This window comes from Apium graveolens, chromosome 3, assembly GCF_009905375.1.
Source record: "Apium graveolens cultivar Ventura chromosome 3, ASM990537v1, whole genome shotgun sequence".
Classification (NCBI taxonomy): domain Eukaryota; kingdom Viridiplantae; phylum Streptophyta; class Magnoliopsida; order Apiales; family Apiaceae; genus Apium; species Apium graveolens.
The window spans coordinates 241356432-241383200 of record NC_133649.1 but is presented as its reverse complement, the minus strand read 5'-3'; the positions used below and the strand labels follow the sequence as shown (position 1 = coordinate 241383200).

Here is a 26769-nt window from a genome sequence, read left to right as displayed (position 1 = left end):
TTTGGGGGTTTTTGATTTAATGACTGTTTACTGTTTTTGACGATATGATTATGTTCTTAGTGATTATTAGAAGCGTTTTATGTATAAATCATGGTTGTTTCAGTTCAGAATGTTCAGAATAGTATAAACCGAATTTTCGGTTTCTGCCATTTTTTTATTTTAATTTTCTAGGTTTATCGATGATTGTCTATATATCCTGATGTTATGGATAGATTGTACGAGTTGTAAGGGTCATTTTGACGTATAGAACGTCGAAGATGGTTAAGAAACAGTGGATTTCGTTGTTGGCTAGAAAAGCTCGGCCTTGCCGGCTTTAATGGCGATGGTCGGAAACTGGGTTTGGTCGCCGGTGTTCATCCCGACCCGGATGGGTAGGGGTGACCCGGTTCCGACCCGTTTTCTGATTTAGACTAACCCGGGTTTGATCTTCAGTTCCCCAAAATCTTATTTTAGAACATGTTTCTGCATTTTAGTTTTAAAAATAATTCAAAATTCTTTTTCTTATTTACAAAAAATTTCATTTTTATTTTGAAAATCAATATTTTAATTCTGAAAATTTATTTTAATTCAAAAATAAATTTAAATTATTTATTTAATTAATTTTAGTTGATAATTAATTATTTAATTAGTCAATTAATATTAATATTAATTGATTAATTAATTTAATTAGTTATTAATTAATTTTAATTGATTATTTAACTGGATTTAATTATTTATTTTTGATTTAAAAATTTTGAAAAATAGTTTCGAGCTTTAAAATATTATTTTAAATTATTTTCCAGGCTCGATAATTATTATAAAATTATTTCGGGTGTTCGAGCCCTATTATTTAATTATTAAATGATTCAGAGACCCGTTTTAATTCCGAAAAATATTCAAAAATTCATATTAAATCAACCGTTCGTCCGTTTAATACGAAACAAACGCCTCTAGACTCAGAAAAATATTCCGCTTTCAATAAAACTACTTTCGAGACCCAAATTCTTTTGTTTTGAAAGGTCTCTTGTTTACAAATCATTCTGAGTCGATTCTAATCGATAAATCATATTTTGACCCGATTTCCGTTCTAAACATACCGAGTCGAACCTTTTGACGAACCAAGTTATGTGTTATATGAATTATGTGATACGTGAGTTATGTGTTTACGTGTTATGTGAATTATGTGCATATGTGGATCAAGAGTCCTATGTTTTTCTGTTATATTTATGTGTGGGCTATTGTATGGGTAGACGATAGGCTGTTGAAGCGCAGTTCGTTGAGTAATTATCGTTTAGACGATTAAAGTTATATCTTTTAATTATAGATACGGGTCGTTCGAGTGATCAGGACAAGATGTTGGATAAAGAATAAGTTGGAATGGTATTGGGTATCTGGCTTCTAGCAATCGCAGGAGCAACATATCAGTTTAGTGTTGAAAGGAAAGACGGTGATATTTTAAGACATAATGTTAGAATAAATGCGTGTTTGCGAGTGTGACTAACTGCTAAATCCCAAAGGCAAGTATCCCTATCATCACTTATCATGCAAGTGATATTTATTTTAAATCTTATCATGCAAGTATTGCTTTCCCTATTCAGTTCAAGATATATAAATGTTTTACATATCGCGGAATTAAATGATTCTGTTTATGCAAGTATTCTTCTACTATTCTATGTTCAGAATAACTAAGTGATTTTACATATCAAATTACTAGATTTATAAATGTTTTGGATTTTGAGAAAGATGATTTTGTTGCGAGAAATCCTGCCCAAGAATTGGGGGAATAAAATTATTCCGGGTGTCGATTATTATGACCCCATTTCAATAAAAGGTTTTAAGATTGGATCATAATTGCGTAAGTGACCGGGACAGACGGTCCAGCGGAGGGCTATTTCTAAGTGCCATATGGAATATTATGACATAATTTTTGCCACAGGCAGGTATATTGCCTTTTTGTTTGAGTACTCGTGTTTTTGGGGTCACGTTTCTATGAATCATGACCGTGTGCTATCACACGGGCTGATCATCATGTGATAGTACGTTCATCGGAGGATGATCCCAGTCTAAATTATCATATCATTTTTGATATTCATAGAATAAATGATTTATCAACTGTTCTGTTTTGGATTAATGGAAAAAGGCGGTTTTGATTCAGTTTCTGATTTATGCTGATACTTACGTTGTTGTTAACTATCAAAGGTGGTATTAGTATAGATGATTGATGTTGACTTTAGTATGGAATGTTGTGAGCATCGAAGTTCGTATGGATATCTAATTTGATACGACAACAAAATATGTATTAATTTCAAGAGTTCGGTTTTGAATAAAGTTTATGATTCAATCCATAATCATTATTTCATGTTGTTGTGGTTTACGATATTTCCGTAAACACTATTTTACGAGTTTTAATCTCGTCAAGATTCAATGTATTGCTGAAGCATTTCGCTCAAAAATATCAAAATAGTTTTGAATATAATGAAGGAATCAATTCTGGGGTTCCTCAACTAAAATTTTATGATTCAACAATTATGATTTTAAAGGTTCTGCTCTAATGCAGATGTCGGTTTTATATCAAAACGACCCTATATATGTCATAATGATCTTGTTGAGCATTTCTTTCGCTCATACTTGCTTGTTTTCAAATTTAACCTCCAGTGAGGATTAGCTTGCGCTGTTTAGCTGCGTAATTCGAGGAAGCAAAGAAGAAGCTCTTGGAAGGTGGTTGGTCCAGGGTTTGCGGACTAGTGTAAGTTTTATTGTGTAAAGTTGTTTATATTATATTATATTATATTATAATTGTGTTATTTTATCTGGGCCTAGTATATTTCATTTCGAAGTTATACTAGTGGGTTTAGTTTTGAGTTGGAATTTATTGAAAAGAGTTTTAAAAGAAAGTGAAAAAAATTATTTATGGAATTTGGATATCTTGTTTCTAGAACTGTAACCTTAAAAGATCTTGGATTAGTTTGGGGTCATAAATGATAAATATCTTCCGCTAGCTATTGTTTATTGATTAAACAGATTAATTTGGATTGAGGTTTTATAGTGACGACCAAATCCTCTGACCCCGGATTTGGGGGCGTTACAGGTTGGTATCAGAGCTGAGGTTATAGTAAACTAGAAACGAGAGTGTGTAGGACTGTGTATAACTATGTGAGGACGTTTGAGTTCATATCGAGTTCCTGTTGGACTATTGGATATAGTACCAACGATTAAGTTAAGATAAGGCGTATTCGTTTGAGATGGTTGTGTTCAGCTGGATGGAACTCCGGGAAGCTGCAAACTTCTATTGTGGAATCTGCCGAGATTACGTTTTGACGACGATGGAGATTATCGATATCTTTGGAACATGAAGAAGTGTCTACCATCGGATGACGAGTCAATCGAAGAGTTCAAATTGAAGATAAATATTAAGACTTTGGCAATACCTTTTCTTTCTATAATTCCTTTTTACATCTCTCAAAAAGAAGTAATTGTTAGAGGATATATTCCCTAACACTCATTTTCAATCATATCAGTGTTTTAAATGTGCCAAAGGCTGTCATGAAGCCTATTTTTCAGGTTTTGATAGCTCTGCCAAGTTATGATAATTTAACTTCCACTTTTCTTATATGGTAGATAGTTTCTTGGTTATGTGACACCACTTACTCATTTGGTGCCATAATTTTGTTCTCTGGACTTTATTTCCTTCAGAAATATCAGCTTTGAAATCTTTTCAGTTTTATTCATTTCATTTTGAATTCCTTTGATATTCTTTCATTCTGAGTGAGATGAACAACCCTAATTATAGGGGACACAAGGTATACCTGTCTGTGTGATAGGAGTTGGATGTGACGCCATCACTTGTGTGTGTTGTGACTACAAGAAGGTTAACAACCTTTAGTAGTGTCTTAATTTGGGCACGCAACACCAAGTTCATTTGATCATATTGATCTTTCAGTTATTCTCTTGTTTCAACAATACTTTTTCACTAATTCAGATTTTGTCTCTTCTATTTGAAATTTCTTGATTTTATCATCTCAAATATTCGAAGGTATGCCAATCAAGTTAAACTGAGTTATCCTGGTCAAGTCAAAACATAGTTATGTGATGGGATTACCAAGAGCAACAATGGACTGCAATGCGGTTATAATATCAATGGCATATACCGAAGTCAATCTGTTTCTTTATTTCTCTCTTTATCTCTCTTTCTTTTCTTCTCTCTATCTTTCTCTCTATTCTTCTTTCTCGCGATCAGTAAAAGCGATTCTATTGAGGAATTGGTCAAAAGTGGTAGATAGAACAATGGTGCACAGTGAAGCTCCTGTAAAAGTTTTATTATACAGAGAATACAAGACTTATTCGAGATTTTGGAAAATTGAGATTATTTGGGAATGGAAAGTTGGCTAGAAAACCCTTAGTGTTTTCTTCTGCTGATTCCGAGGACGGGATCCTTATAAGGGGGTAGATTGTAATATCCCATATTTTCAAATATTATTATTATAATTATTTGGAATTATTTATGTGATTTTATGTGAATTTTAGTGAATTTTATGATAAGTGGAATTGATGTTTGGGTGTTTATATGTGATTTTATTTGAGTATTTTAATTTTTATGTGCTCATAATAAAATTTAGATAATTGTGATATTTTTCTGGTAATTTTTGGACTGTTAGATGATTTTATAATGATTTATGGATTTACTAGTTATTTTATGAGTAATTATAAAACTATTTTATAAAGCCGGGAATCGTCCAACCTCAACCGTTTTTACGTTTTTACAACCCGGAACTCTTCCGAAAACTCCTTCCTAGCCTAATCTGGTAATTCCAGACATTTTTCAGTGTTTTGAATTTTTCGATCCGGATTACGGTTTGACCCCTGCGCGTCCGGGCGTAATATTTTCGATACGATAGTTATTTCGATAAATCAACAAAACCCGTATTCTCGAGAGACGGGATATTTTTACATTATTCTCATATATGGTATTTTATGGAAAGCTCGGTTTTGATAATTATCCAATTCTGGTATTTAATTGTATCATTTTTATAGTTACTTAGCGGCTAAGTAATTTATTTTTGGATCGTTTTGCAGTTACTTAGCGGCTAAGCAACTAATTTATCGATCCAAAATGATCTAGAATGAACCAATATTCCGTAAATATAAATAGCCTATTTCTTATTTCATTTATTTCGTTTATTCATTTGCAATCAGTAAAAATACCGTAAATATAGAGAAAAACCCTAGAAACTAATACGTTCCTGAAAATCAATCATACGAACGAAGGCGTTATCGAACTCCGATTCGGGCGTGCAGCATATCAAAACGAAGCTCTCGAAATCCTCTTTCTATATCAATCATCAGTTTTTGCCCAGGAATCAAGGTATTTTTCTTATTTAATTATTTTAATTTGAATTATTTAGTGAATAAAATATGAATTTTTGCAGACGTGATTATTTGAGTGTTTTGATGATTCCATGTTGTAGAGCATGTTTTTCTGGTCAATTTCATATATTATACTTCAAAAATAGAGTTCAATATCATGTAGTAATTAAGGTTTGATTTTCGAAAAATTACTTGAATATTTGTTCTTGGTGTTCTTGAAGAGTTCTAAAAATCAAAGTCAATTTTGAAGGTGTTATTGAACACCAAATCACAAGTATGAATATCCGTTTTGAAGACCTCAACATCCTCTTTCCTATTTGATCATCAAAATTATTAGAGGATTGGTAATTTACAAAATCGATTTTTAGGGTTTATATACGAATTTTGGGGGTTTTCGATTTAATGACTGTTGACTGTTTTTGACGATATGATTATGTTCTTAGTGATTATTAGAAGCGTTTTGTGTATAAATTATGGTTGTTTCAGTTCAGAATGTTCAGAATAGTATAAACCAATTTTTCGATTTCTGCCATTTTTTTATTTTAATTTTCTAGGTTTATCGATGATTGTCTGTATATCCTGATGTTATGGATAGATTGTACGAGTTGTAAGGGTCATTTTGACGTATAGAATGTCGAAGATGGTTAAGAAACTGTGGATTTCGTTGTTGGCTGGAAAAGCTCGGCCTTGCCGGCTTTAATGGCGATGGCCGGAAAGTGGGTTTGGTCGCTGGTGTTCATCCCGACCCGGATGGGTGTGGGTGACCCGGTTCTGACCCGTTTTCTGATTTAGACTGACCCGGGTTTGATCTTCAGTTCCCCAAAATCTTATTTTAAAACATGTTTCTGCATTTTAGTTTTAAAAATAATTCAAAATTCTTTTTCTTATTTACAAAGAAATTCATTTTTATTTTGAAAATCATTATTTTAATTCTGAAAATTTATTTTAATTCAAAAATAAATTCAAATTATTTAGTTAATTAATTTTAGTTGATAATTAATTATTTAATTATTCAATTAATTTAAATATTAATTGATTAATTAATTTAATTAGTTATTAATTAATTTTAATTGATTATTTAATTGGATTTAATTATTTATTTTTGATTTAAAAATTCCGAAAAATAGTTTCGAGTTTTAAAATATTATTTTAAATTATTTTCCAGGCTCGATAATTATTATAAAATTATTTCGGGTGTTCGAGCCCTATTATTTAATTATTAAATGATTCAGAGACCCGTTTTAATTCCGAAAAATGTTCAAAAATTCATATTAAATCAACCGTTCGTCCGTTTAATACGAAACAAACGCCTCTAGACTCAGAAAAATATTCCGCTTTCAATAAAACTACTTTCGAGACCCAAAATCTTTTGTTTCGAAAGGTCTCTTGTTTTACGAATCATTCTGAGTCGATTCTAATCGATAAATCATATTTTTGACCCGATTTCCGTTCTAAACATACCGAGTCGAACCTTTTGACGAACCGAGTTATGTATTATATGAATTATGTGATACGTGAGTTATGTGTTTACGTGTTATGTGAATTATGTGCATATGTGGATCAAGAGTCCTGTGTTTGTCCGTTATATTTATGTGTGGGCTGTCGTATGGGTAGACGATAGGCTGTTGAAGCGCAGTTTGTTGAGTAATTATCGTTTAAAAGATTAAAGTTGTATCTTTTAATTATAGATACGGGTCGTTCAAGTGATCAGGACAAGACGTTGGATAAAGAATAAGATAGAATGGTATTGGGTATCTGGCTTCTAGCAATCGCTGGAGCAACATATCAGTAAAGTGTTGAAAGGAAAGACGGTGATGTTTTGAGACAGAATGTCAGAACAAATGCGTGTTTGCGAGTGTGACTAACTGCTAAATCCCATAGGCAAGTATCCCTATCATCACTTATCGTTCAAGTGATATTTATTTTAAATCTTATCATGCAAGTATTGCTTTCCCTATCCAGTTCAAGATATATAAATGTTTTACATATCGTGAAATTAAATGATTCTATTTATGCAAGTATTCTTCTACTATTCTATATTCAGAATAGCTAAGTGATTTTACTTATCAAATTACTAGATTTATAAATGTTTTGGATTTTGAGAAAGATGATTTTGTTGCGAGAATTCCTGCCCAAGAATTGGGGAAATAAAATTATTTCGGGTGTCGATTATTATGACCCCATTTCAATAAAAGGTTTTAAGATTGGATCATAATTGCGTAAGTGACCGGGACGGACGGTCCAGCGGAGGGCTATTTCTAAGTGCCATATGGAATATTATGACACAATTTTTGCCACAGGCAGGTATATTGCCTTTTTGTTTGAGTACTCGTATTTTTGGGGTCACGTTTCTATGAATCATGACCTTGTGCTATCACACGGGCTGATCAGCATGTGATAGTACGTCCGTCGGAGGATGATCCCAGTCTAAATTATCATATCATTTTTTATATTCATTTAATAAATGATTTATCAACTATTCTATTTTGGATTAACGGAAAAAGGCAGTTTTGATTCAGTTTCTGATTTATGCTGATACTTACGTTGTTGTTAAATATCAAAGGTGGTATTAGTATAGATGATTGATGTTGACTTTAGTATAGAATGTTGTGAGCATCGAAGTTCGTATGGATATCTAATTTGATACGACAACAAAATAAGTATTAATTTCAAGAGTTCGGTTTTAAATAAAGTTTATGATTCAATCCATAATCATTGTTTCATGTTATTGTGGTTTACGATGTTTCTGTAAACACTGTTTTATGAGTTTTAATCTCGTCAAGATTCAAAGTATTGTTGAAGCATTTCGCTCAAAAATATCAAAATAGTTTTGAATATAATCAAGGAATCAATTCTGGGGTTCCTCAACTAAAATTTTATGATTCAACAATTATGATTTTAAATGTTCTGCTCCAATGCATATGTCGGTTTTATATCAAAATGACTCTATATATGTCATAATGATCTTGCTGAGCATTTCTTTCGCTCATACTTTCCTGTTTTCAAATTTAACCTCCAGTGAGGATTAGCTTGCGCTGTTTAGCTGCGTAATTCGAGGAAGCAAAGAAGAAGCTCTTGGAAGGTGGTTGGTCCAGTGTTTGCGGGCTAGTGTAAGTTTTATTGTGTAAAGTTGTTTATATTATATTATATTATAATTGTGTTATTTTATTTGGGCCTAGGATACTTCATTTCAAAGTTATACTAGTGGGTTTAGTTTTGAGTTGGAATTTATTAAAAAGAGTTTTAAAAGAAAGTGAAAAAAATTATTTATGGAATTTGGATATCTTGTTTCTAGAACTGTAACCTTAAAAGATCTTGGATTAGTTTGGGGTCATAAATGATAAATATCTTCCGCTGGCTATTGTTTATTGATTAAATAGGTTAATTTGGATTGAGGTTTTATAGTGACGACCAAATCCCCTGACCCCGGATTTGGGGGCGTTACAGTGGAGCTTTCTGTGTGATGTAGTTCCTAAGGTGTTTTCTGGTAAAATAAGTAACTTTGATTCTATCAATACTACTATGCTTAACATGCTCTACATGTTGCTTACTGATAAATACTATAATTTTAGTGATGCTATCATGTTTGAGTTAGGCTACAAGTTAGGGGAGATTAAAAAGAGATCTAGGCATGTTTATTATGCTAGATTATTTATGATTATTGCTAACCATATTTGTGAGGATCTTGTGATTGAGAACCCAATCAACAAACTGGATTGTTGCGTTCAAGAAAGAAGAATAATTGCATATTTAAACAGAGCTGATCACCACAAGGAGGTGTCCCTTGTTTATTTTCCTATCATGGAGGGCCCTCAGGTAAGTGAGGTAAATGCTTCTGTCCCTACTCCTTCTACCTCTCAAGTTTCTTTGCCATTGACTTTGGCTATGGCATCTGTGTCAATGACCCAATAGATGCCTACCCAAGCGACAAAATCCAAACCTTCCAAATCCAAATCAAAGAAACCACACTCCGGTGTCTCTCAAAAGATGCTAGTTTCAAAATCTACCAAAAAGAAATAGGGGAGTGTGAAAGTGGGTGAGATTGGTGAGGGACAGGGTGAACATCAAAGAAGCCCTAAGAATAAGGATGGTGAGGTGAGTGTACCCAAACCTAGCCACACCACAGTTTCCCAACAAACTGTGATGCTTAATAAGGAAATTAGCACATCTCTAGTTTCATCCTCCCAAAAGGATGCTACTATTAAAACAAGATCCCAACCAGGAGCACAGGCCAAAAGGGTTAGGGACACAAACTCACCCCAGACTTATACAAGAAAGAAGAAGTCTAGAAAACTTGGGGATGCACAGGGATCACACACAGTGCAAACTATAGCTAAAGACTCGGTCACTGCACCTTCTTAAACTCAGTTTGATGTGGCTCCAATAAATGTGGGGTCACAACCAAAATCTCTAACCATAAACATCTCACACACACTAGATACACAAAACTCTCCCACAAATTCTCTGGATGTGGATATGATTCACACATCAATTCCTGATTCTCTTCTTTAACTTTGTTGGAGAAGCCAAAATTTAATGCAAGTGAGCATCATCTTCTAGATGATCTGTTGGCTCACTTGCGAATTTTTTAAGGAACTATTGAGACTTCTGTGTCTAAATTATCATCAAACTGCACAGAGTCCATAATAGTTTCCACCCTAAACTCTATCATTTCCTCTATTCCGATGGATATTGTTCATCCATTGGCTAGTGATTGTATCCCGACGGATGTGCCTAACAGGAGTCATCCGTCGGCTATCCTAACTACTACCCCGATGGATCTTTCTCATCCGTCGGTACTCACTACAAAAGCTGAATTTTCAACATTTCTTACAAGTGTAGATGAGCTAGTAGTTGTACAATCACTCCTAGGATTGAGGGAAGGGAGTGAACAGAGTGAGAGGCTGAGTTACTCTCAGGAAAAAGGAGAGGAAAAGAGAGAATATATGCAGACTATTTCTTCCAGCCTGGCAAAAGTGAGTGAGAGGAGTTTCACCTTAGTAGGTGAAGGTGAGGGTGTGAGGGTGGTGAGCTAAGGGGAGCCCTTGATGTAATAATATAGAGAACATGAGAGAAATACAGGTACTGAAGTTTGGGAAGAGCCTATTGTTAGTGAGTTAATGGATATCAATGAAGCTGATAAGAAACAACTATTTCAGCAAGATTATCAAGCTGTCTTAGATTCTATTTCTTTTGATGTTGAAGCATTTACTCATCTTGTTTCAGCTTATCAACTTCTAGCTGAACAGTGCAATGAGGCAGCTGAGAGAACTTTGAATCTGGTGCACACAACTGCTTCTATGCAAAGGGCCAAGGATGTAGTCAATGCCTTGCCTACTATAACTAGTGTAGATTTTGATTCTCTCAATGGTGAATTTGGAGACAGTGATGGAGATAATGAAGATGAGGAGCCCATGAATTTAGGGGGAGAAGCTGGTTCAAGCAAAAACGCAAACACTCCATCATGGATGTTTAGCAAAGAATGCAGTGAGCATCATTTCAAGTCAACCCTGATCTCTCTCATCAAATAGACTAATATAATTCTTCAAGCCTCTACAAATGCCAACACCAAAAGTCTGCTACAAGCTCATCTCAACTCCCTTCAATTACATTAAATATCAAATCTCAAACAGACTCAGGAGATAGATGCACTCAAAGCCTCCATAACTGATATCAAGAGGGATACATCTGACAGACTCGAGTTTAAGCTTCCTGAAGCTACAATGAGAGATCTACATCAAAGACTTAGGAAGGAGTCTGAAATAAACTCCAAAATTGATGTTGTTAATAGAAGGGTGATTAACCAAGAGAGTGAGCTCACTAAAATTAGACTCAATCAAGCTCATCAAACTATGCTTCTTTAACAGCTGGTGGCTGCACATACCAAACCTAAAACTTCTCAACTTGATGCTAACAAAAAGGGGGAGAAAGTCTCAATTACCTCAGTTAGTCAAGGTGCTTCAAGTGAGGGGGAGACAGTGCTGAAGATAAATGTCAGTAAGGTAATTGTTCCAGAAATCACCTTCACTAAGCCATCAGTGATGGACAATATAGATATGATCAATCTCAAGGCATCTGAACTGAATAAAAAGTGGGAGGAGTTTGACAAGAAGATTGAGCAGTAATTTGGTCAAATTAGAGAAACCAGACTAGATCTTTCATCACTTCTCTCAAGTCAAGCAAATCTCAGTGAATGAAATGAGTCTCGATAATATGGAAAAGGGACAACCTTCATGTATAAAGTCTCCAAAAGCCAACTTGGTTTTGAAGCCCAAAAGAAACTATCCAAAGTCATCTGACAAGAACCCCTTGGATCTTATGTTTGAGACTCTAAGGCCAGATGAAAAGAAGCTGTTGGCAAGGTCCATTGCATTCTTCAAGGATCTAACTGACTCTGTACTAAAGAGAAGAATTGCTAAGATCTACAGGAATGGGAAAGAAATCTGTGTGGTGGCTGGACACCCTCAGTTTGCAGAAGCTAAAAAGGAAGAAAAAGAGAGAATTAAACCAGAAAAGAAGCAAGCTACTTTAGATGCTAAGAAGCTCAAACAAAAGAAAAAACAAGCTGCTATAGTAGCCAAGCTCCGAGCTGTGAAAACTGCAACTGAGATTTTTGTGAAGCAATCTGTGATAGATGAAGCTTAGGATCAGAAAATGCACAAGGAAACTCAACAGAAAAAGAAACCTAGATACAAAGTCAGGGTCAAAAGAAGATTGGACTTCAGTGATGATGAGATGGAAGATCACATTCCCAACCAGTCTACATCTACAACACAAATATCCAAGCCCTCAGTGGTGCAGGAGGAATTTAAGGTGGATCCTACAAGGAATTTTCATGGTGAACCAATAGTTCCCAAAGATGAGCCAGTAGACTGGGATAGTTTGCCTCTTCCTGAGCTCAATTTACCAATCTTCAACAAGTTAAAGAAGACAAAGATAACAACAATCAAGAAGGTAAATCCTGTGAGACTCAAAACCAAAACCTTAACCAAAACTCAACCAACTGTCAACAAGGGAGATCTTCTATATATCAGTGACATCAAGGAATTTTTAGATATAAACCTCTACATGGATGAGCTAGAAGAAGTAAGAGCAATTGATGCTCATAGAAATCTCCCTGAAATACTAGTGGTCAAATACAAGGGTGGGAAAGAGCTCATATGGCCCCTTCACAGGATTCTTCAAGAGAGCTGTTCTATTTTGATAAAGATCTTCTCATCTTTCAAGAAAATTTTTGGATTTAATGTGACTGCCAAGAGAATGATTCCAAAGAAGATAGAAGTACTAAGGAGCAGAAAACCCTTAGATGCACTCCCAAGGACTCTATCAATTCCCTTCACAGGAAACAGAGTGCACTTGAGGCCTTACTAGCTGATGGGATTTATGGATGAAAAAGGTGATAAGAGATTCTTCAGATTGGATGATCAATTGAGCATCTCAAGCAATGAGACTCTATTGAAAATGCAAGCTGGATCTATCAAATGCTGAAGAACTTGAATTTCACAGACAACTCCAAAATCAAATAGAAGAAAACAACAGGAAGCTTGGGAAGAAATCAAGACAATCAAGGAGATAGATCACATTTGCTCAGACTAGAGGAGCACCTTGAAAATGATTGTGTGAACTCTTTGTACACTTTACTTTGTTCAATTTTTAAATAAACTGTACCACTTACTAGTTTTATCTATCATAATTCAATCTGTACATTTAGGGTGTTTTGTTATCATCAAGTTTCTCTTAATTTATGGCTAAAATTCCAGTAGACATAAATTAGGGGAGATTGTTAGGAATATGTTGTGCACTTGGTGATAAGTTGAACAAAATACCTTAGTAGATTTAACTTGGTGTTTTTGTAGCTCTCGACGGATGTTCTATAATAGTCCCGATGGATGAACTTTATAGTCCCGACGGATGACCATTGAACATCCATCGAAAGTGTAGCTTATGTAATAATAAGTCTTGTAGCACATGTCTGCAAACAACAATGTATTGGTTGAATAGATGTTGTACGATTCTTTAAGTCATGTTGACTACTAGATTGATATACAGAATAGGGTGGCTTATTATAAATATAAGATGTTTTATAATTCTGTACAAGTAAAATAGAGTCAAGTGGCACAAAGGCTCCCGACGGATGATCTACAAAGGCTCCGGACAGATAATCAACAAGGATTCCGAAGGATGACCAACATAGTCCCGACGGATGATCATATTCAAAAGAGCAGTTGACAGTGACAACACACTCATATGCATCAGGTGTTTGCAAATGGAATGTGGCAGCCTAATTGCAGGATTTAGAGAACAAAGAAGTATTACCATTTCCATGCAATTATGAAGAGATCCAAAGATGCTGGATAGTGTAATAAAGCAGCATTAAATTAGACCAGAAATAATTTTTGTTTTACTTGTTTGTCTTTTTATCATGTAACTTGGTAGTATATAAACCAAGTGTAGCAAGTAGAACAAACAACTAAGAGAGTAAGCATTATTTTCAGAGAGATAGAAAAAGTTGTATATGTTAAGCATCTCTTTGTAATTCTGCAAGTTCACTTGTAAGCAGCCGTATGTTATTCAAGCAACACAGAGTTCTCATCTTAATATATATCTCTGGTGGATGAGTTCAAATCCACCAAAAAGTTTTAAAGCCTTGTGTTTTATTTCTTTGTGTTTAATTTTCATATCTTTATCATTCCGCAACATAGAAAAATCTACACAGTTATATTATTAAGTAAGAACAGTTTTAAAATCGGAAAAGAAACCAAAATTACATTCAACCCCCCCTTCTGTAATTCTTGTTGCATTATTTGGGAATAACAATTATGGGAATAATGGGTTTGATTTGGAGAGGGAAATTTGGGATATGGGTGAGTAAAATTCGGGTGGGAATTGGTTTTATATTAAGATCCCCGAATTTCTCTTTATTCTGACTTATTTTTTTCGCAAACAGTGACCCAGCACGGCCGCCCCGCCTAGCAGTGCAGGCACGCCGTGCTTCTAGAAAACTAGCGCGGCTGCCCCGTATGCCAGCACAGGCGCGCCGTGCTACTGTAGTTGGCACTGAATTTTTCTGTTTTTCTGATTTTTTTTGTTTTTTCTCCTTTCTTTCTTCTTCCTCTATTTATTAATGTACTACAAACTTGGGTTGCCTCCCAAGAAGCGTTTGGTTTACGTCGTTAGCTTGACGTAGAATCTCGAGATCAAGTAGACAATAGAACGGCACTAACCATCTCATGGTTTGCTGTATCCCCATAGTAGTGCTTCAACCTCTGACCATTTACTTTGAACGCTAGGCCTGGATCATCCTCAAAAATCTCCACAGCTTCATGCAGAAACACAGTTTTGATTATGAAAGGCCCAAACCATCTCGACTTCAACTTACCAGGAAAAGGACAGAGACGAGAGTTAAATAACAGAACTTGTTGTCCCGGCACAAATGATTTGAGCACTAGACCCCTATCATGCCACCTCTTGACTTTTTCCTTATATATTTTATTGTTTTCATACGCCTGAAGCCAAAATTCATCGAGTTCATTCAATTGAAGCATTCTTTTCTTACCAGCTGCATCCAAATCAAGGTTCAACTTCTTCAAAGCCCAATACGCTTTATGCTCGAGCTCCACAGGGAAATGACACCCTTGCCATAAACCAACTGAAACAACGACATTCCTAACAGAGTCTTGTATGCTGTTCTATATGCCCAAACAACTCCATCAAGTTTCAAAGACCAATCCTTCCTTGATGGACACACAACTTTCTCTAGAATACGCTTGATCTCTCTATTAGACACCTCAGCTTGCCCATTAGTCTGAGGATGATAGGTTGTAGTAATGCGATGATTCACATTATACCTTTACATCATGGCAGTGAACTTGCGATTGCAGAAATGCGATCCCTCGTCACTGATTATGACTCTTGGAGTCCCAAATCATGTGAATATCTGCTTATGAAGAAAATTAAGCACTACCTTCACATCATTTGTCGGTAAAACCTTGACTTCAACCCATTTCGACACATAATCGACCGCCAACAAGATATACTGAATATTTCAAGATGAGATAAACGACCCTATGAAGTCGATTCCCCAAACATCGAAAACCTCAACCTCGAGAAGCACATTAAGAGGCATCTCATCCCTCTTGGACATATTACGCACATGCTGGTATCGATCACACATCAAAACAAAGTGATGCACATCCTTAAATAATGTAGGCTAGAAGAATCCTGCTTGAAGGACACGAGTTGCTGTCTTCTCTCCACCATAGTGGCCTCCATAAATAGTCAAATGATAGTCTCGCAAGATCCCTCCATTTTGTTGTACGGAATACATCTCCTAATGATTTGGTCAGCTCCTTGCCTAAACAAATATGGCTCATCCCACATGTACCACTTCACTTCATGAAGAAACTTCTTCCTTTGAGCATACGATAAGTCTAGAGGCATGATATTACTCACAAGGTAGTTCACAATGTCTGCAAACCATGGTTCTTCCTCTTGCACTCCAAACAGCCGCTCATCTGGAAAAGACTCATTTATCAATGTCTTATCTTGTGAAGTTGCATTTGGATCTTCCAAACGAGAGAGATGATCAACGACTTGATTCTCAGTACCTTTTTTGTCCTTGATCTCTAATTCAAATTCCTGAAGTAAAAGAACCCATCTAATCAATCTAGGCTTCAATTCCTTCTTTGAGACGAGATATCGAATTGTAGCGTGATCAGTGAAAAAGTCACCTTCGTCCCAAGCAAATAAGATTGAAACTTCTCAGAACCATAGACAATGGCCAAAAGTTCTTTCTCCGTAGTAGTATAATTCAGTTGAGCACCATTGAGGGTCTTACTAGCATTGTAGACCACATGAAATATGTTGTTCTTTCTCTGCCCAAGAACTATACCAACTGCATAGTCACTTGCATCGCACATCATCTCAAAAGGTTCATTCCAATCAGGTGAAGTTATGACAGGTGCCATGATCAAACTCTTCTTCAAGAACTCAAAAGCAGCTAGGCACTCATCATCAAACTTGAACGGGACATCTTTCTCCAGAAGATTATACAAGGGTTTAGAAATTTTAGAGAAGTCCTTGATGAACCGCCTACAGAAACCCGCATGACCAAGAAAGTTGCAAACTCCCTTGACAGAAATTGGTGGAGGAAGATTTTCAATGACCCCCACCTTGGCTTTTTCCACCTCAAGACCCTTACTAGAGACCTTGTTCCCAAAATAATGCCCTGTCGCACCATAAAGTGACATTTCTCCCAGTTGAGAACCAGATTGGTCGCAACACACCTTTTAAGAATGTTGCCAAGATTTTGCAAGCATTCGTCAAATGAATCGCCAAAAGCAGAGAAGTCGTCCATGAACACCTCCACATTTTGACCAATCATGTCAGAGAAGATAGCCATCATGCATCTCTGAAATACGGCAGGTGCACCACACAACCCAAAAGAAACTCTTTTGAAGGCGAAAGTACCAAATAGCCAAGTGAAAGTAGTCTTTTCCTGATCATATGGGGCAATACAGATCTGATTATAACCCGAATAGCCATCTAGATGATAGTAGTAATCGTGCCCAGCCAACTTCTCAAGCATCTGATCAATAAAAGGCAGAGGGAAGTAATCTTTTCTCGTGGCTTTGTTCAGCTTCCTATAGTCCATACAAACTATCCACCCTATGACTGTTCGAGTAGGAATGAGCTCATTCTTCTCATTAGCTCCAACCGTGATACCTCATTTCTTCAGCACACACTGAACTAGACTCACCCAAGAACTGTCAGAAATGGAATAGATGATCCCTGCATCCAACCACTTGAGAATTTCTTTTTTCACCACTTCTTTCATGATCGAATTAAGTCGTCTATGTTGCTCAACAGTAGGCTTTCTACCTTCCTCTAGCAGAATTTTATGAATGCAATAAGAGGGGCTGATTCCCTTGATACCTACTATAGACTTGAACTCTCTTAGAATTCTTAAGAGTTTTTCCTCATCACTACCTGAAAGGTCAGATGTAATAATCACAGGAAAAGTAGATGCATCACCTAAAAAAACATACCTTAAGTGTTCAGGCAATGGTTTAAGCTCAAGTATAGGAGCTTCCTCAATAGATGGCTTGAGGCGCTTTGGAGATTTGTTCAGCTCCTCCATTCCAAGAGATTCAAAAGGCATATCCATCTTCCACTTCCAGGGAGAAGCATTCAGATATTACAACTGCTCATCACCTTCATCATCTTCACTATCTGAATTCCCCGACAAGGCTTTTTCTAAGGCATCAGACCTTAGCAATTGATCAAGTTCTGTAGTAACCACCGAATCAACCAACTCCACCTTTAAGCACTCCTCATTTTCTGTAGGGAATTTCAAGGCATTGAACACATTAAAAGTTACATCCTAATCCAGCACTCGCATGGTGAGCTCACCCTTCTACACATCTATTAAGGTTCGGCCAGTAGCCAAGAAAAGCCTTTCCAAGATTATGGGAATCTTCTTATCCTCCTCAAAATCAAGAATTACAAAATCAGCAGGAAAGATGAGTTTATCCACCTTGACCAAGATATCCTCAACAATGCCTCGTGGATATGTAATAGAACGATCGGCCAACTGCAAGGTCATATAAGTCGGCTTTGGATCAGGTAAGTCCAACTTCTTGAAGATTGACAAAGGCATCAGATTGATGCTAGCTCCCAAGTCACATAAGCATTTGTCAAATGACACCTTTCCAATGGTGCAAGGAATAGTGAAGCATCCAGGATCCTTAAGTTTCAGAGGAAACTTCTGTTGCAACACAGCACTGCATTCCTCCGTGAGAGCAACGGTCTCTAAGTCATCAAACTTCACTTTTTGAGAAAGTATACATTTCATAAACTTTGCATAACTAGGCATCTGTTCAAGAGCTTCAGCAAAAGGTATGTTGATGTGAAGTTTCTTGAACACCTCCAGAAACTTCTCGAACTGCTTATCAAACTTTTTCTTTTGCAGCCTCTTAGGAAAGGGAGGTGGAGGATAGATTTGTTTCTCCCCTGTATTACCTCAGGAGGAGTGTGTTCAACAGTAGTCTTCCTTGGTTCCACTTCTGCTTCCTTCTGCCCTTCTTCTTCAGCCACAGCCTCTTCATCCGAAACTTGAGAGTGTTCGGGATTTGCAACCTTCCTAGACCTCAATGTAATTGCCTTTACCTACTCCTTAGCTTCCCTCTTTCCTGGCAATTTAGTGTCACTAGGGAATGTACTAGGTTGACAATTTTACAAGCCATTGGTAATTTGTCCAATTTGATTTTCCAAGGTCTTGATAGAAACCTCTTGGCTCTTGCACATGAGCCTTAACTCCACCAATTCAGATTTTACATTAGACCATTGCAGCTGGAGTTGTTATCTTGGTGCATATTAAGGTTGCTGAAAACCAGGAGGGTTGTACTGCCTTGCTGGATATTGCTGATAAGGCTGCTGAACCGCATTCTGAGTGTTGCTCCAACTAAAGTTAGGATGATTATGGTTGTTAGGATGATAGGTGGCCGGCATAGGATGCCGCGACATCTGAAAGTTGCTCACGAACTGAGCTGATTCACTAGAAATAACACACTGCTCAGTCTCATGGGCACCAGCACAAAGCTCACAGACACTGGTGATCTGATTAACCCCATAATTAGCCAAAGAATCTACCTTCATCATCAAAGCCTTATGTTGAGCAGTTATAGCAGTAGTCTTTGAGTAGAATTCTGGTATTCATTTGCAGACATCAGTTCAATCAATTCATAAGCTTCATAATAGCTTTTAGCCCACAATGCTCGTCCTGATGCTGCATCAAGCATGAGTCTAGAAGTAGCACCCAATCCATTACAGAAATAGTTAATGATCATCCAGTCAAGCATCCCATGATGAGGATACTTTCTAAGCATCTCCTTATAAAGATCCCAAGCCTCACATAAAGATTCTCCAGATTGCTGAGCAAATTGAGTAAGTGTGTTTCTCATCACCGTAGTCTTCGCCATAGGAAAGAATTTAGTTAAGAATTTTTGAGCAAGATCTTCCCATTTGGTGATAGACCCTGGTGGCAGAGAATGTAACCAGCACTTCGCTTTATCCCGCAGAGAGAATGGGAAAAGCCTCAACTTAATAACATCTTCAAAAACTCCATTGAACTTGAAAGTATCGCAGATCTCGATGAAATCTCTGATGTGCATATTGGGGTCTTCTTTCAGAGAACCCCCAAACTGAACTGAGTTTTGTATCATCTGAATCATGCTCAACTTGATCTCAAAGGTGTTAGCCGAGATGGCTGGTCGAACAATGCTAGACTGAATATCACTGATCTTCGGTTGAGAGTAATCCATTAAAGCCTTCAGATTCACTTTTGGTTCTCCCATTGTAATAAGTTCTTCTTCTTCCTTCTCAACTAAGATCTCTTCTTCAACTTTCTCCTCGACTATAACTTCTTCCTCAGCTTGATCCAGTGTTCTCTTACGAGACTGAGAATGTGTATGCATACACGCTTGCTAGAGTACCTGAAACAAGATAAGGAATTTAGTAAATAATAATGTTCGAGTCACTGAACTTTAACGTCCAATGATGACAAACACATAAACTAAAAATTAACATCGAAGTCCCCGACAGTGGCGCCAAAAACTTATTAGAGCTAGAACACGCGCTAATATTCACGCAAGTATACGCGATCACAAGTAATATTGAATTAATTCTAGTTCATTCCCACAGGGACTGGTTTAGGTTAATTTCAATCAATGTATTTATACAACAATGGTATGGCTATTATCCAATGCTAAGATGAATAAAAAATTGAGGTTGTTTATAAATAAGATTAACTAAGAGATTATACTAAAGAACATTAACTAAGAGAGTAAAGAGAGTTGAATACTATATGACACAAATATGGGATTCTAACTTCATTAAATACTTCATTCAATATCCTTTTTGTTCTTAACCTTAGCATGTAATGGTGATAATACTAATCAGATAACACGAAACTGATAAAAGCCAACTTTTGTTGTACGAATACCATACTACCAGACATCCACAAAAGAGATAGAAGCTGAATAGACACCAATTATATTGAGACCCTATATGTCTATAGAATTTGACAACATAAAGGTTTAATGCACAAGTTATCTATCGTGATTACATAGGGAAAGTAAGATGGCTAAAATTACCTTCGAATCATGCATAACAAATACATGAACCTATGCTAGCATGGCAAGTTCTAAACCCTTAAATTCACTTTTGTTTCATTAAAGATTAACACGCTATCTTATAAGTTTGCGACGCTCATAAGACGAATAAGCACAACCAATACTAGGCTATCATACAATCACCACACACTAAGGCATCGAAACGAATTAACTAAAGAAATCCATAAATAAATCCATTAGAAACCCACGATAACGATTATCCCATAATCGGACTCATCATCAACGTGGTTCCGATAAAAGCATGGTATAATAAATGTAGTCTTTATACTGAATAAATAATAAACCAAGTACGAAACAAGAGTATAGGTTAACGAATAAGAAAACTAGCATCCAAAGTTACAACTTAAAATAAAGAATCACAAGAATAAACTAGATCTTCTTCGCCTTGGTTGAATTGTGCTATATGGTCTTCTTATGCCTTTTCCTTAACCTCTGGTACGTCTTGTTATAAAAAATGACCTTAAGTTATATTTATATTTAGTAGCCCATGCAGAGTAGAAGTCTTCCGGATCAAAATCAGAGGAGAATCAGGATTCTGAAATCCCGACTCGGCGCGGCCGCGCGCTTGACCAGCGTGGGCGCGCTGTACTTCTGTCATCCTGGCACGGCCGCGTGCTTTTACAGCGCGGGCACGCTGACTCTCTATAGAATTTTCTCACTTCTTCTTTTCTTGCTGATTTGAGTTGGTCTTTTCACGAGCTTTTATTCTAGACACCATCCTAACACCATATTAGCATCAAAACAATGCCAAATCACCTTAATTCCTGATAAATACCTGAAATGCAAAAACACTACAAAAATACATTAAAAACACTAACAACTCGAGTACAAAACACCAATTCAAAGCTTTACGGAGCATTATAAAGTAACATAAATGCCACTCAATATGGCGCCTCTACAGTTGTCTCTTCACAGTTGGAAGGACCGTTATCTTTGTTCATGTTTTATGATTTTCATAAGCTTATTGTTCCAACTGCAAGTGAGATTTCTTATTTATTGAGTCTTCATCCTCATCATAATATGTCAGTTTAACTTAGATGTTCATACATCTTCCTAACTTGTCTTCCATTGGCGTCGTATCAATATTTCTTTCTTTTGGTAACATCATCTCTTTTTCTTCAAAATAGATGATAAGTGGGTGAAGAAGTTAAGTAGTGCGGCCGCGGAGAAAGCGGATGCTATACTTCCCTTTCCCTTGAAGACTTTAGTCTCGAAACTCCTTTTACGGAGGATAACCTCAGGAATATTGGAGTTCTCCACCCCAATGTTGGTTTAAAGTTTAAGAAAAGAGTTTTTGTCAAGAAAATGGATGTTGTAGCTTCCTCAAAGGATCTTTCCTCCTCATCCGGTAGGTGTTAGGCGCACCCTAGGGAGTGCACACCTTCGGGGGGCGGTCTAGGGGGTGAACCTCCTAGGAATAAAATCCTTTGATTTTTATTCTAGCGTTTCATGTTGATTCACCTTTACTTGAGTTTTCATATATGAATGCTTGTCGTGCCCCATGCCTTCTTCACTTGCACATTCATGATATACTTTTATCTCATATTTTCTTCATCTACGTTGATACACATGCATCTCTACCTTGTGTGCTTTATTCCATGTTTGACATGTCATGTACTACTTGATCCTACTCCTCGGAAAGAGGTTTGATCTTAGCTTGGATGTCGTGGTTGATGCATGCATGGTGGAGAAGTGTAAGCTTCAAGCATAAATCACCAAGGAGATTCTTTGCGAACGATCCTGATTATGACTTAAGTTACTTTGATGCCAAAACATTCCCATACATCAATGACCTCAAGGTGGACAATGCCAAGGCTATCGCTGCTAGGAGGATTGCCTTAGGACTTGGCCACCGGTATATTCAGACCTCAGGCATGCTTGTTACAGTAAAATGCATGGTAGGTGTCGTAGCTGAAGCATCCGGTGCTGTTGTGAATGAGGACATTGCCAATCATGAGGATGATGTTCCTTCCACCGTGGATTCTTCTCTCCTGGACTATCTTCTCTCAACCCCTGAGCATAGGGGTGTGCTTGATAAACCTTCCTCGTCTTAAGTTCTTCATATGTATTTTCTTGTGACTTCAATGATACTACGACTTTTATTTGAGGTGCGGGCCTTTATTAAATCCTTGCAGCTTGTACGAACCTATTTACTTATCACACTTTGCATCTAGACTCTTGCGTACCTTGTTGTTGTCATTTCACTTTTGCCTTATAATATTTTTATCTTGCAAAAGTTAAACAAGCAGGGAACTTATAACTAGAATGAAGTGACTCCAATATTTCTCTCCTCGGGAGAATCCTTCTTCGGGCATGCCCAAATGAGTATATGGCTCCTTCAGGAGGATTTACTTCTTCTAGCATGTCTGGGAGCTATTCTTATTGCTCTTGAAATTTAGAACAAGATGATAAATGAACTCATTGTTGTAACAACTTAAACAAAGCAATTTCATTATTGGAGCAGAACCTCCTAGGGCGCGCCCTAGGGTTGATGGACCTTCCTCAGAAGCTTTGTGTCTTCTTATTTTCTTGAATGATGTTCTTACTCTTTGCGTGTTTGGGAATTGTCTTTGACTTTCATGCGTATTTTCATTTGCACTTCATGTCTTGAAATAAACATAACGACGAGAATTGATCTTCATGTCTTGAAATAAAAAACTTTAAAATTTCATCAATGATGCGCAACACACTTTAGCTTAATAGCTTAATGCACTCTAGTGTATGCACTACAACCTAGGCTAGGAGTAATTTTATTGCTACTAGTCTGCTATTCAGGCTGAGCCTTACTTGAATCAACTATAATATACGTAAGCGAGTAAGGGTTCGAAGCCGCGCCTTATATGAGGACTCCCCTATTTCTCATTCATAGCTTCAACGTTGTGTAAACCAAACGGTATGCACAAACTGGGATCGAGTTTTTCTTCCATCTTTTCATCTTCAAGCTTTTGCGTAGATTCCTCGTCTTTTTGACAGAACTTCCATTATTTTGTGTTGATTCCTCATCTTTTTTTACAGAACTTCCATTGCTTTGCTTTGATTCCTCATCCTTTTGACAGAAATTCCACTTGATGAAATCCTCTTCTAGCTTTAGAAACATCCAACTATGAGGTTCAACCGCAAAGGCCCAAGGCTCATCCAAAATTGCAGGACTTCACGAATAATGCATTTTTAGATCAGAAAAACATTCCACTACCAGCTGTTTCCTTTGATTACGAATGCAAGTATAACCACGGTTCACCTCAAGTATCAGACGCATCCTAATCTTGTTGATGCATGATGCAGAATTACCCTACTACGTTTTTCAAGATCAGGTATACTTCTAAAATTGCCGTTAGAGAGAGTTTCCTCTGTTAGAAAGCGTCATACTTCGACAAGGGTATTCATTCTTGGAGGGTGCGTCCTGTATAAGAGATGCATCTACCTCGAAAGGGGATTCATCCTTGGAGGGTGCGTCCTATATAAGGGACACGTCTACCTCGACAAGGGTATTCATCCTTGGATGGTGCGTCTTGTATAAGAGACGCGTCTACCTCTATAAGGGGATTCATCCTTGGAGGGTGCATTTTGTATAAGAGATGTGTCTACCTCGATAAGGGCGTTTTGTAGCGACTCGTATACTTTTATATTTAATTAAAGTGTAATCATGAAATTACTGAGTGAATAATATATGTGTATAGCTTCTGTCAGCTATGTGTTGTTTTACTTTTATCTATGTGTGTGGATTACGGTGTTCAGGGTGGTTCGTGTAATTAATTATGGATTTGTATTGAATTGTTTTCACTTTTAAAAGTGGATTTAATACGAGTTTACTTGTGTAAATATGTGGATGGTCTCTAAAATTTTTTTTATGACTTTATAATCTAAATATTTATTTTTGGGATTTTATAGAATTCAGAAATCAATATTTCATTAATTATTTAACCCTATACGATTTTCTGTTTGCATTTATTTGTAAAATATGTATTTAATTCCCGAATTCTCCAAAAAGTATGAAATTCATATTTATTTAAGTTAGGAATGTTCCGGGAATTTTAAAATTATTTTGGAAATTTTCGGGATTAATTTCACCCGCGCGTTGATTCGTTTAATTGATAAAAGCGAGTATAAATTATATTTCGAAAATTGTTTTAAAATTTTGAAACTTATGTTTTTATTTACTTCGGGATATTTTTAATATTTTAAGACTATTTTCATAATTTTATGAATTTATTTTATGTACAGTTTGGCTCGATAAATCGCTAAATATCGAATCAGAAAAAGGGCTGTGGTGCGTTGTATTGATTCGTGTCTATATTGTGTATACGTGACGAGTTTTCCCAGCTTTATTAGAGACGTGTTAACTGCTTATTGGATAAAAAAATAACAGAGAGATACAACCCTGTGTCTCTTCTTCTGGGCTTCCATTTTTAGTTTCTTTCTTTCTTTGATGGTGCGATTTGCACCTGCTCCCTCTTGGCTCAATATCTCTCGATTCCTCCTACATCTCTCCTCTCCCCATCCCCGTTCCTTCCCTGTTACTTCGTTCTTGTTTCGCCCCTGGTTTTCCGATAAGCCGCGGCTGAACTCTGGTTGGCTTGGTGGTTTCCGTTCGGTATTATTTTTCTTGATTATATGCATACAGATATGTATATATGCTTGAATGTGTATATGTGTTCTGTGTGTGCTAATCCGTGTGCGTGTCTGTCCCTTTTCTTTGTGTCGTGTTCGCTGCCGCTTCCCGATTCTGGCGAGGTGGGGCGGCTTAATTCTGGTGTTTTGGTACTGCGCTTACGCGCGCGTGTGTCCTGTGATTGCTGCCTTGGTTTATCTGTTCTGTGGGAATTTTATTTTATTAATTTAATTTATTAATTCTCTACAGAAGTTAATTGATTGCAATTCATGAAATGAAATATTTTTGTACGGGAATGAAATTATAGTAATCGAGGAAATTTGTGAAGGAAGTTCGATAAAATCGAAAACCCGCGAATTTTATCGCCATCGGCGATGAGCTTCGGCGAGCCGACAGTGGACGGTGATGACGTTGTTCTGAGTCCTACAAATTAATAAATAAATACGAGTATAAATATAAGTTGTAATAATAATAGTTAGTTGGTTAAATTGGTGTTTGGGATTTGTGAAATGGATTTCGGTTGTATTGGTGGAATAAATTGTTGGATTGTTTGTTGTGATTTGACGTCGAATTGTTCGACGGGTAGGCCAATAAATAGTGGAGGTGCTGCCCGAATTTTTGGAAATTAAATTCATAAATTCGGGACATACCCTGTAATTATCGGAACGTCGAACGAGTATAAATAAGTATATACATATATTCTGTGCGGAACGTGATTTTATATTGTGGTGAATGTTTTGTTAAAACTCAATGACCCTAATTTCGCAAAATGACGAGTATACGTATTTTTTTGAAAATAAACACCGAACCTATTTCCGAGATTGTGAACCCTAATTATTACGTGTGTTATTATAATCTATATAATTACGAGTCGGGATTTGATATCGAATGGGTAGATGTGTTATTGAGGATATGTCAAGCATACCTAGATATCTAACGTAGGATATTTCGGCTCTGTAGGTTCTAGTCGAAGGACTCAAGAATTGATACCGAACTGAGATAACTTAGTGATCAGTCGACAAGTGCAGCGAGGTTCCTCAGCGAAGGACCTGAGCGTTGAAGTCGGATCCAGGATAGTCAAATAGTAAAGCGATAAAGCCGAGTGTCCCGAAATTGGTTCAAGGTCAATCAGAGATAGTTGTAACGCTCTACAAGGCAAGTACCCTTGACCATTTATTTATGGTACAGTGCATATGAATAGCTAAATGTTTTACTTTCGTAATGTAACAGAAATGTTTTAAGTTACGTATCCCCCATATTTGAAATGTTGTTTTAAATTATGTTTTGGGGAAAAGTAACTTCTGAGAACACCTATCTCTAAACGTGATTTAAATGAAAAGAGGATTTGAATAGTGTGCTGTGACAGAATTGATTTTGAAAAAGAGATAGGTAAAAGTGATTTTGAAAACTGGATAAAACGATCAGATATGGGATACGTTGGGGCCAGAGTGGGCCTATTGAGGTGGCGTAAGAGGCTAATTCGGTTGCGCGCACTGTATAACCGATTAGTCCAGCAGGCCAGAGACCTAGCTAGTCTCTGAGTTTCGGAACAGGTGAATGAGATGGCAGTTGGAGCTGTCTGGTGTTGATAGCCTGATCAGCTGTCTTCACATATCCGCTACGTAT

The 26769-nt window shown here is 36.7% G+C and overlaps 1 non-coding gene across 1 annotated transcript; it reads left to right on the top strand.

Moving 5' to 3' along the window:
- The first annotated feature begins 19200 nt into the window (after positions 1-19200).
- LOC141715765 (small nucleolar RNA R71) lies at positions 19201-19307 on the top strand. The gene has a single exon (XR_012572515.1). It is a non-coding gene; the product is annotated as a small nucleolar RNA R71 (small nucleolar RNA).
- The last annotated feature ends 7462 nt before the right edge of the window (positions 19308-26769 follow it).